A 12,974-nucleotide genomic window follows, 5' to 3' on the forward strand; every position below is an offset into this window, starting at 1 on the left:
GAATTCGAATCACCCAGTGCTTGTTAAACATGCGGATTCTGCAGATTCCTGCTCTGTTCCCCCTCCCATCCCCTTCCCCTCGCTGAATCAGACTCTCTAGGGGCGGGGCCTAGAAGGCTCTCTTCCCTTACGGGGTTATGGAGGGCACATTGGGAACCCCACCCAGACCCAGCCATGTCCCAGGAGCTCTTCCCCTCTATCAGGCGTGCCAAGCTGGTTTTGCCTTTGCATTTCCCTCTGCCTGGGCAGGTTTCCCCCGTGGCTGGCTTCTGCTCATAAATCACCTGACTGGAGAGGCTGTGGCTGGCCTCCTGTCTCCACTCTCCACCCCGCTCACTATGCCATCACATGCTCCCTTTTCTTCTCAGCACTCATCATTTTTTTGAAATGCATCTCATCTCCTTGTGAATTATCTGTTACTTCTACTGGAGCATAGGCCCTTCACTCCACCCCCATCCCCAGCGCAGAGACCCTGCCTGGCTTGTTGGAGGCTGTGCCCCAGCATGAGGGATGAGGGAGGGGCTTGTTAATATGCGAAATCGTGAATAAATCAACACCGGATGAATTCCCTTATCTCTGGTGCTGCTTCTCTGAGATGCAAGAATGGGGACCTTCTTCTGACTATAGGGAAACTGGGACCTGCCCTGAGCCTTGTTCCTGAGGAAGGTGAAGGGCAGCTCCTGCCTCCCAAACCTGTTCACTGTGTCCCCAGCACCCAGGAAAGACCTCAGTGGAGCCACAGCCCGTGCATTCAGCAGGAGTCTATGCACCCAGGGAATCTCAGCTGGGGTTATTTGACCAGAAAATCCTGACTTCAAGGGTATTGATTAAGTTCTCCTTAACTTCATGGTCTACAGATTCATGGGTCCTGGTGAAAGTGAGGTCAGGTATGAACTACATGCTAGTTACCTACCCAACTAAGAGGTTGTTGCATCTGACTCGCCCTGACTTTGCATGGAGAGCTGACCTTGACACTTCCCATACAAGCTTCTCTCCACTTTCCTAATCAGATAGGATAATGATATCATAAAGAAATAACTAAACAATAAGTGTTTAATAACAGTTTGCCAGCGTGAAGTAAGGAAGACAAACACAAGAGGGCCTCCAATCTCTTCCTTGCCCTCAATCAATTTTTGGATATAACCGAATGTTAGCTTTTAATGAGTCCTCGCCCCTTCGTACAGAATCAGTGGCTGCTTTCTCTTATTTAGTTTGCTTTCAATGAGACACACCGACCTGTAGTTCCTTAGTCACCTACAGCCTGCCCCTCCAGGTAGGCCGAGGAAAACTCCCAGACCATGCTCATTTTTATCCTGTTTAAAGACACAAAAGTCCTCTCTCATATAAATGTATAAATGAAGCAGGCCTGGCTCAAATCTACCCCATGGGTAGAAGCCGGTACCCAGGGCACCAAGGCCCTGATTTCTGCTTTGATTTCGTGTCATTTCCCTTATCCTCAGGGTGTGGAAGCCTGCTCCACCCCACCTCTCTCCTGTCCACCCTCTGCTTTATGTTTTTCTTCTCTAGGTCTTCTTTATTTCGTGTTTTTGTCTTTGTTCACCCTCCTCTTTGAGTCTGCCTCTGCGCCTCTTTCCCCTGGGAAGAAAGTCGGAGAAAGAAACCACTGCTGTTTGTTTTTGCTCTGTCTCTCCATCCCCAGAGCCAACTGCTTCCCACATAAGGACAAAGAAATGGAAATGCCCTGAAATCAGCAAGCCACAGACAGGCTTTCAAAAAAAAACTTTATTAGCACCACTCTGGCCTTAGGTGAGCCTTAGAAGACCAGCCAAAGAAACAGAGGGCCAAAGAAGCTGGTCCTGCCTTGCTGCTGAGTGGAACTTCCTCTCCCCCTTGTGGTTACAACTGCTTCTGATCTTCTGGAACAAGTTGTTCACAGTGGTGGTATTTTATCAAAACTTGATCTCTTTCTAATTTCACAGCCTCCTTGACTCATCGACCCTCTCCCCTAACCACCTACCTTCTTATATCAGTAGGTGGTTATATCTTATATCAGCCCACCCCTCCTCTACCCTGTTCCCCTCTCTATTCATCCATCTGCTCTTTTCAAAAGGGTTTCACTGTGTGGATCGGGGTGCACTTCACTTGGGTACCTATTTGCATTTGATGGCTTTTCTGTATATCCTGCATTCATTTCCATTCCATTTATTTACTCCCTAGCGCTTTCATAAAACAACATGAAATCAAAGCAGTGAACTAGGAATAAGAAAGAGGTAAACAAGATTGAGGAAAAAAGGAGCAACACATTTATATTTATCATCACGTTCATCTTTTTCTCCGCATCTATATGCATCCCACTACAGATTCATTACACAGTTTTTAGTGTGTCCCAGCCCGCGGTCAGCACTTGAAGGGAATAAAGAGGTAGAAAGAGGTAGAAAGCATAGCCCTGCTCCCATGGAACTTTTCGTCTCACAGGCGAAGCACTAATAATGTCTTATATCTGTATCACACTTGATGTGAAGCTCTCATACAGGCATTTTCCTATCTGATTTCTGTAAGCAGAAGAGGAAACTGAGGCTCAGTGAATTGAAGGACCCTGATAACATAGTAGGAGTATCTGGGCTCAAATCCCAGTTTCCTGACTCCAGATTTCATGTCCTTCCTACTCTGCTATTATTCTAACCAAGCTCCCTCCTGACACTTCCCAGAGCTATGACACGGTGAAGATGTGTGGCAATGCCATGTCAACTGGCCATGACAAGAATTGTTGGCTCTAGGGAAAATGAAATCAACGAAGGTTGCAGAAAGCAGCAAGGAAAGATGGGCGGGAGATGGAGTCCGCAGGAAGAGACAGGACTTGGCCAGAGGGCTACACTGGGGAGTCCTTTCAGACCTTGTGTGTCCTTGTGTGCCTCATCCAAAGGGCCATGGAGGAGCTACAGAGAGGCTGTTTTCAAAAGCTTACTGTGGAAGGAGTAAGAAAGAGGTAATTGTCTTTTCCCTTAATCTCTGTTTATACACATATAAATGTATACATATGTATACTTCTCCTTTTTCCTTATCTGATTATGCCTTCAAATAGCAAGGATTTATTGCCTGCTAATTTGTTCCAGATACTTTGATAAAGCCTTGTGGGAGGACACCAACAAGTAAGAGACACCATTTCATTGTTGTTGGAGTAGCTAATTGACTAGACATGACTGCCAGTTGACCCTCCACCTGGCCCCAGGCAATGAAAGGCTCCTCAGGCCTCCCCTGTCCTTGGAATGTACGTTTTGCTCACTGAGCCCACAGTGGGAGCCGGTTTCAAGGACCAGGCATGAGAGAGCAATGTGGTGTTGAGACCATCCGGATGGTGTACGTGACTGAGCCCAGTTAAGGCCTCTATATAAACTTCTAAGATTCTGGTGGGCAGGTGCAGAGATCTATTCATCTTGCTGCGCCCAAGACAAGCCTCCTCTGTAAGTTCCCTTGCTTGTTAAACCCACCACCAACCAATCCAGAGTGGCTACCTCTTTCCTTGGTCTCTCCTTGCCCTCCATGTTCAGGGGCCAGTTTGTAAATTAATGGTTGTCCCCAGGGAGTGGGCAGGGCAGGGGTCTGTGCATAATGCAAAGAAATCTCGAGATTGTGGGATATCAGGGGCACTGAAATGCCCTATTAAATTCTCTGTACAAATTGGATTTCCATGGAGGGAAGGGATCAGCGTGCTTTGGGAGCCAACATCTCATTTCATCCTATGAGGTTATTCTGCCCATTTTACAGACAAGAAGACTAAGGCTTCAAGCGGTTAAGTAAATTGCCGTGGTCCCACTGTTGGTGTGGGAATGAGCTTCCAGTGAGAGTCCAGGGTCACTGAATCCTGCTGCTGCCCATGTGCCCCGAGAGGCTGTGGAGGCCTGTGGTCCAGGGTTCAGGTGCTGGTGAGGAATGGGGCTGTGTCCTGGATCCACCACTTGCTAGCTCTGTGACTTAAAGCATGCTCTTTAGCTTGTCTAAACCTTGGTTTGCTGATCTGTAAAATGGGGATAGTCCCAGTACTCACCTCCTAGGGCTGATGGGAGGATCTGATGAATTGAAATGTGTAAAGCACTAATAAGTATCTAAGAAAAGCTCAGTAACCATAGCTGTCAATATTAACACCGTTATTATTACTACTGTAGTCAAAAGGAGACCCAGGTGACGTGGAGCCACAGCCTGTGGACTTGTAATCTTTTTTATGTCCCCATGCCAAATGGGAAGTGTGCAGTGAGGAATCAGTGTTTAAACATGAGAGCAGACAAGCAGTATTCATAAGCCAGGGTCCAGGTGGGTACCGCAGACAAGGAGAAAACTCTCACCACTGGGTTTAGGGCCTTTCCCCTGAGATGGGTGGGGACAGTCTGATGAGGTCACTTACATATCAAGTTCTCTACCAGCCTGCAGAGATGTACTGCTCAATAAGACATGCTCCCATGAGCTGTGGTGCAGCTTGCACCCGTATTTGGCTGGACCTGTTTCCTCCTTGGAGAAACACAGAGGCCAGGTGACTCCCATGGTCCCTTGCAGACCTATCCCTCAGTAGTTCTGTGGTTCTGTGAACAATCACTCCGCCAGGTTCCGTCCCAGAGAAGACGCAGCAGTCTTCCCAAAGCTGGAGACCCAGACATTTTTGCTCCTGGTTCATGTTAAGTTTATTTTTCTGTGAGGGCTGCGGGGTGAGGACCATCTCCCGACAAGGCCAGTGGTCTTGGAGGATGAACTCCTTACCCCATTCATCCAGCAGTGCTTCCTACAGGAGCCCCACCCTCTTTCCTGAACACGTGACTCCTACTTCTCTGTCTCTCTCCAGTACCTGCCAACCAAACTCTGAAACCAAATTGCCAGGCATCTCTAAGGAACTGTGGATTTTACTGTCCATAACGGAGCAGGTTCTGTGTGTCAGGTCAGAGTCATAGAAGTCAGGAGAGACTCAGAAAGGATTCTGGCCGATGCCCTTCATCCACAGAGCTGGCAGGTGGGTGAGAGGCCTGCTGTGAGCACACTGGCCACAGGTCTGTGATGGGGCTGGCCGTGTGCAGGGGCTAAGGTGGGCTGAGAGTGGAATTAGCATCAAAGTTCCAATCCCAGCCCTGAGGCTGACATGGAGGCATTCCAGAACTCTCTCCAGACATATCCAACTTTATTCCTCAAGGTGGACACTTATGGGGCTTCCCTGGTGGCGCAGTGGTTAAGAATCCGCCTGCCAGTGCAGGGGACACGGGTTCGAGCCCTGGTCCAGGAAGATCCCACATGCCGCGGAGCAACTAAGCCCATGCGCCACAACTACTGAGCCTGCACTCTAGAGCCGTGAGCCGCAACTACTGAGCCCATGTACCACAACTACTGAAGCCCACGCACCTAGAGCCCGTGCTCCGCAGCAGGAGAAGCCACTGCAATGAGAAGCCCGCGCACTGCAACCAAGATCAGACCCCGCTCACCCCAATTAGAGAAAGCCTGCGCACAGCAACGAAGACCCAATGCAGCCAAAAATAAATAAAACTTAAAAATTTATTTTAAAAAAAGATAGACACTTATGGTGTGCCAGTAACTATGTCAAGAATGTACCTGAATTGAATCAGTTCATGGGAGTTTCTCAACTTCAGCACCATCACCCTTTGGGGCTGGATAATTCTATGTTGTGTGGGAGGCTATCCTGTGCATCATAGAATGTTTAGCCTCATCCCTGACCTCTACCCACCAGATGCCAGCAGCATCACTGCCCCTAATTGTGACAACCAAAAATGTTGACTCCCGGGGGCAAAAACACTCAAGAAGCACTGAGCGACTCCTAATGTAGACCAGGCAGGTGGGTGCTATCACCATGTCCACTTCGTAGCTGTTCCCTCCCTAAACGGAGGCATAGCAAGGTTAAACGTGTATCCAAGGTCACACAGCTCGGAATCACGGAGAGCTGCCAGTCTGCTTCCACAGCCCACAGGTGTTCCCTTCACCGTGTTGCTCATCGCTGCATGCCTGGTGCTGAGGGCTCGGTAACATGCAATACCCCACGCAGGGATGGACTCTTACTCAAGGCGGTCCCTTCCGTTCATCCTCCACTTTACTACCTTTCTTTCCGTGAGCCATACGACAACGCTTCATTGTAGATCTCACTCCCCTTTATAAATGAGCCCACGGAGAGCTGGATCGACGGGAGGGAATTGCCCCAAGTCACAGAGCAGATAAGCCACCAGGGTCCAGACTTGGTCCCACGTCTGGTAATCGTATGCCCTTCATTACTCAGAGGGGAGTAAACACTGATGAAACGACGGGAGGCAGGCAAAAGACTTCATAAAAAATAAATGCAAATCCAGGATGATGGAGATATTTATCCATCCACGATAATGGATATACCTTTATTATGGGATGGTATAAAACTAGATCGAAGGAGAACACATGAAATGACAAGCCTGACTGCATGAAAGACGGGGAAGTTTCACGGACAGCGTTGGCTACGTTTAATTAACTTTGCTGGGAAAACAGTCTGAGGCTGGCGCTTGAAACCAAAACACCATCTTTACTTAAAGTAACGATACATGCGGTCCTAGGAGGAGAGTTACAACCCACTCGAGCTTGGAGTTGTTGATTAAAACAATGCCAGTGCTTGAGCAGTTTGAAAGGCAATCCCGATTCTAAAGTAACCACGTACATGTGTGCATCTAGTGGGTTCTGTGGGCTGCACATCCGTGGACGCTGAAATGTCCTACTTAGTTCTCTGTACAGATGCGATTTCCACGGAGGGAAGGGAATCAACATGTATCAGGAGCCAACATCTCATTTCATCCTATGAGGTTATTCTGCCCATCTTACAGACAAGAAGACTAACGCTTCAAGAGGTTAAGTAAATAGCCGTGGTCCCACTGTTGGTGTGGGAATGAGCTTCCAATGAGAGTCCAGGGTCACTGAATCCTGCTGCCCACGTGCCTCGAGAGGCCATGGAGCGCTGCAGTCCAGGATTCAGGTGCTGGTATCGGAACAGCTGTGAGATAAGTCCTGGATCCACCACTCACTAGCTCTGTGACTTAAAGCACGCTCTTTAACTTGTCTAAGCCTTCGTTTGCTCATCTGTAAAATGGGGATAATCCCAGTACCCACCTCCTAGGGCTGATGGGAGGAGCTAATGAGTTGAAATGTGTAAGCACTGATAAGTATCTAAGAAAAGCTCAGTAACTATAGTTGCCATTATTAACACCATTACTATTATTACTAATATTGTCAAAAGGAGACCCAGGTGACATGGAACCACACCCTGTGGACCCTGTCCCCACGCAAAATGGGAAGTGTGCAGTGAGGAATCAGTGTTTAAACGTGAGAGCAGACAAGCAGGGTGACATCAGTATTCATGAGCAAGGGTCCAGGTAGGTCCTGCTGACAAGGAGAAAACTCTCAGAATCAGGTTCAGGGCCATCTCCCCTGAGATGGGTGGGGACACTCTGATAGGGTCATCTGTGCCCTATTATGTATTGCTTGCAGGTCTCACTACCCTAAAAATACTGTGATGCTGAGCTCCCCCTCCTTTGTGGGAACATCATCACACATCATCACACAAGGATCTGCACTTTAAATTTTTGTCTACTTAAGCCCTGAAAGGGCGTCATAAAGAGTCTTCTTTTGCTTTCAGAGGAAACAGGGATCAAGCCCTCACTGGGCTTCAGCTGTTTTTACATCCATTTTTATCTTGACATACAGCAGACCTGCAGGTATTATGATGTTTATCTGTTAGGGGAGGCACCTGAGAAGCATGGAAGTTAATTGCTTTGTTCACGGTTTTGATAGAATTCTGAGCATTAGGAAATGGTGGGTGGGTGTGCATATGTCAGAATTTCTCCTAAAAGGTGTGAAATGTGGTTGGAGAAACAGAGAAGGTTGGAGAGATTTGTGTGTCTGAACAGGAAATGAAAGAAACATGGCGATTTATTGACTTCCCCATCTCCGAATAAAAGTCCCGCACCCAATCACGATATTTCTTCTATTACTTATTTCTCTCTTGTATTTCTGCCTCCCCAGCTAGCATATGAACTCCTGGAAGATAACGATTTGGGGGCTGCCTAATTCACGCCAGTTTCCTAACATCAAATCCAGCTCCTAACACCTGATGGAGACTCAGTCGATATCTGTTGAATGAATGAGTGAACATTGAAACAAATGACTGTGCTTCTTGATTTTCTAAAAGTGTCCCTGGGCCCTGTAGTTCTTCATGTATACAGAGGTATCCAACCGGAAGTGGAAGAATTTCTTTACAAAGTAATAATGTCAGGCCCATAGTGTCTGACTCCCTCGTTATTATCAGTTTCCCCCTCTCTGTCAAACAGAATTGCCCCACTAACTATAACTCTTTGGGGATACAGGACATGTCCTACTGTGCATTAGATCCTCAAGGGCTAGCAGAGAGCTTGATACATCAAAGAGGCTCAAAACTATTTAGGAAAAAAAAAAGCATGGCCTCAAAGAAACAGAGCTTCAGGACATATTCACCCTTTTCTTCAAATATACACTGATTTACTGCCATGTGCTAGGCTCTTGGGTACAGTGTACACACAGCATTATGGCTCCCACCCTCCCCAGGTTCAGTCTACCTAGTGCTTCTGCACGAACGAGTTTCCAACAGTCACATATTCTCCGATGTTGCAAGATGGACCCCAGGCCCTGAAAAAAAAAAGGAAGGAAAGGGGGAAAAAAGGCTGAACAGTTTCACTCCTTGTGCCTCTTGCCAACTTAGACCAGAAACTGCTAGCAACTATTTCGAAGCCATTACTGCAAAGCCAATTTGCTTCAGGAGTTTGTACTCCAGGAACTTGAGTTATACTCCAGAGAGGTCATTACTTGCTGGAGACACGTTATTGAGGGCAGTGGTGTCCTTTCCAGCCCAGGATGCCCTCAGTCAAGTGTGATAGCAGGAAACGGGGGTCAAAATAATTAACCTCATGTGATTTTGGTAGGACTCATTGCAAAATCACCCATATGCACTTAATGTTTCTTCCAGTCGAATAATCTAAATGTATCCATTTTTTTCCTGCAGGTTCTTCTTTTCCCACATGCCTGCCTATTTTTTTCTAGCCCTCAATCCATATAACTTTTGATTTGTTCTCTCTCCTTGATTCCCTCCTCCCCTCCCATCCTCCCCCAGATTCTGTTGGTGATAGTTTTGCTGGGGTTTTCAGCACCATTATCCTCACACGAGGTCATCACTCTCTGGAGAAAACCAGAATTTCTCACTTGTCAAGGCTTTTCTTGACTTTTTTCAATTAAGTCACTTTCCCAGGCCTCCATGAACTATGCTCACATCCAGATAATCCCTTTACCCCTCAGCATCCCTGTAGCATCCCATCTGGCCAAGGACCAGCACAGTTTTGGGAGTCATCTCTGGGTTCAGAGACTGTTTCCACCATTTGCTTCTGTATATGGACCCATCTATGAAACGAGGGCAACAATATTTACCAGATTGAGAGGAATAAACTGGAGAAGTATATGAAGTTTCTCTCAGTGTGTGGATTCCAACGTGTTAATTCCATTCCCTCTTCCTTCCATCCATCCATCCATCCATCCATCCATCCATCCATCCATCCATTCTCTCCATTCAACAGACATGTACTGAAGTCCAGCTATAGGCAAAGTTCCATGCACTGTATAAGTTTGGGAACTGGTATGATCTGTTTTGCCAATGTGGAGTACAGTTACAGCCATGTGTTTCTGTTGGTGTGAAGTGACTCACTCAAGCCCTTTCTCCTAATCAGCATGACGTCCAGAATCTTCCTCCCTCTTGATGTTATTTTATTCTCCTCGCCCTCACTCCCCATTCCCACCGCCTAGTCAGGAACTCCAGAGCTTTATCTGTCTGCTGACCACAAGAGGTCACTGCTAAAGAATGGTCTCACGTAGGTCCAGATACTCTCGCCCGCCATGGCTGAGATGATGCCGCCCATGCTGGCCTAGATCATTGCCCAGGCTGAAATGGGGACCTACACTTAGGCCAAGGCTATAGTTCTATTAGTTCACAAGCACACATGCTCAGCTGTTGTTCCTAGGTAGGTACACCTTGTCAAGGGAGTCAGGTGCTAAGAAGCTTCCAGACTCAACCAGCTCCAGCCAGGTCTCCCTGACCAGTCCGCATGGCCCTTTCTTCCAGCCTGGGTGCTTGGTGAGGGCCACCGCTCTACACTCTGCTGTTTTCGCGCATCACATGCCTTGGATCCGGACAACCATCTCCTCCCCATTCCACCCTGTGGGCCTGTGGGATCCCTTTGCAGACAAGTCCATACCTTCCAAGTCCCTGCATGACAAGGAGAGAGGCAGCTTCTGCCAAGGCCCCAGAAGTCCGCCAACAGTACCCACCCCCCAATACACACACTCAAAGTCCTCTTACCAGCTTCCCAAAGGAACATGAGTGCTTCGCATCACAGAACGTCTGCTCCATGCTTGCTGCTGGATTCTCTTCACAGAGGAGGGCTGCAAGGTTTTCCCCTACTCACTTACAGTTGTATATGACCAGGAGCCCAGTTTTGGTTTTTAAACATTCAAAACAGCATAAAACAAAGCACTGCCCTTGAGGAGCTTACAATCCAGGGAAGACATCAGTTAACCCCCAGACCACTCCAGGCATATGGGACTGCTCTATTCATTTAATTAAATCCCACCCCATCAGGAATGTCTTAAGGGACACAGAGACATCCTAGGTGCCCAAGAAACGTAAGACAGAGATGGCCACTGAGGCGTATGCAGGGAAAGGCCACCTTGAGAAGCTCAAGATGATTTTAGCTACTTCTCCTGTCATCCCCACTCCCACCACTCCACCAAGAGACAGCCCTGAATTCATAGAGTCTCCAGGGGGCGAGGCTCATGAGCCAGACAGGCTGTGGATAGACCTGGAAGAAGGGCCAATTTCTAAATCAGTCTACCCTGCCCATCCTTCACACACTGCTGGTGAGTAAATGGAGAATTTAGGGAGTGAAAGGATTGGTGCCAAGGACACTCCCACACACACACCTTCTAGTTAATTCCCTCTGAAACACAAGGCCTGAGGCACTTCAGCCTTAAACTATGTTCTCTGTCTTTGCTTCCTTTCCAGGGAGCTCCAGCAAGGTGCTGCCATGAGGTCCACACTCCAGATCTGAGAGAATGTGAGAGGGAGGGGTTAGCAGGCTTGGAATAAACAAAGCAGATATGGCTGAGCAGCTGTGGAAACAGGAGGAAATTGCTTCCAACACTTTCGAGTCGTGGCTTGACTCATAATTTAACCTTGAATATAGTTTTCAAAAATCATTAAGTCCGCAAAGCTTTCATCTCTAGCAGTGATTAGGCATGATGCAGTAAGCAAGAAGTTAATACATTTGTGTCAAAGGAGGCATGAAACGCATGAAAAATCGCTTACTGACCATTTACTGCTTGCTCAGTTACAGGCACTGCTGAGCGCTGGGAGATAACAACAATGAGCAAACACAGCTTCCCTCCCTCCAAGGAGCTTACAGTCTAACTTCAGGAGGGGACAAGAAAGCAGCACTTCCACCTGCAGCATACCAGAAATCCTGCCAGGAACTTTTGCCCCCATTCGGCCTCACACCAACCATGCAATTTTCTCTGTTATATATATCAGTAAACTGAGGCTCAGAGAAGTTGGATAGTTTACCCGAAATCACGTGGTTAAAATCAGATGATCCAGAATTCAAACCATGGTCGAATTTCAAAATCTGTGCATTGACCACTTTTTCCAAGAGCTAAACAGGCATAGAGGCCATCCCAACCCCTTCTGTACTGAGCTCAGTTTTCCTGGTCTGCCAATCTGCATAACAAAATGGTGAATGCAATGTTGTGTGGACCTAAGCTGGTCAGGGTATTCTTCCAAAGAGCATGTGAAGAGGTGTCTTTTAATTTAAAGTTATATTAAGGCAACCAAAAGGATGGGATGAAAAAGTCAGAACCCTCCCCAGACACACACAAAAAATAGCAAGGAAATAATATGCAAACAATGGCACTAGTTATTCTAGTGCAAACCTACAGAGTAGATATAGTGTCATCCTTATATTACAGATGAGGAAACCAAGGCACAGAAAAGTTAAGGAACTTGCCCAAAGTTGCACAGTTAGTGAGTGGAAAAACCGGAATTTGATTCTAGGTTCCAATATGTTAGAATGGCAGGCAGTATTTCTAATGATGACGGTTAAGATAGGGAGATAGGGAGATGGATGGATGGATGGATGGATGGATGGATGGATGGATAGGTAAATAAATAGATGCAGACGTTCCTCAGAGATATTTCGGGTTCCATTCCAGACCACCGCAATAAAGCGAATATCGCACTAAAATTGAGTCACACAATTTTTTTGGTTTCCCAGTGTATATAAAAATTATGTTTACACTTCACTGCAATCTATTAAATATGCAATAGTATGATGTCAAAAAACAATGTACATACCATAATTTAAAGTATTTTATTGCTAAAAATGCTAACCACCATCTGACCCTTCAGTGAGTCATAATCTTTTTGCTGGTGGAGGGTTTGAAATATTGTTAGAATTACCAAAATGTGACACAGAGACATGAAGTGAGCAAATGGTATTGGAAAAATGGAGCCAAGAGACTTACTCGACACAGGGTTGCCACAAACCTTAAATTTGTAAAAAAACACAATTATCTGTGAAGCACAATAAAGCTAAGGGAAATAAAACAGGGAATGCCTGTTGATAGATAACAGATAGATACATAATAGATAGATAGATAGATAGATAATAGATAGATGATAGAAAAATAGATGGGTGGCTGGATGGACAGGTAGATGGATGGATAAATAGATAGATATGCAGATAGATAGATAGATAGATAGATAGGCAGACAGGTATGATCTGAGGTACACAACGACCTTAGGGACTTGGTAAGGAAGGGGAGCCCACGGGCCAGGCTTCCAGCAGAGCCCTCAGCCTGCCACTCTGGCAACATGAAGGTTGTACGGTCAAGACTGACCCTAGTCCTTCCCTTCCACCAGGGAGGAAGGTTGGTCATCT

This window comes from Delphinapterus leucas, chromosome 19 (assembly GCF_059928025.1).
Source record: "Delphinapterus leucas isolate spDelLeu-1000000601 "Yukka" chromosome 19, BTC_Dleu_Yukka2, whole genome shotgun sequence".
NCBI lineage: Eukaryota > Metazoa > Chordata > Mammalia > Artiodactyla > Monodontidae > Delphinapterus > Delphinapterus leucas.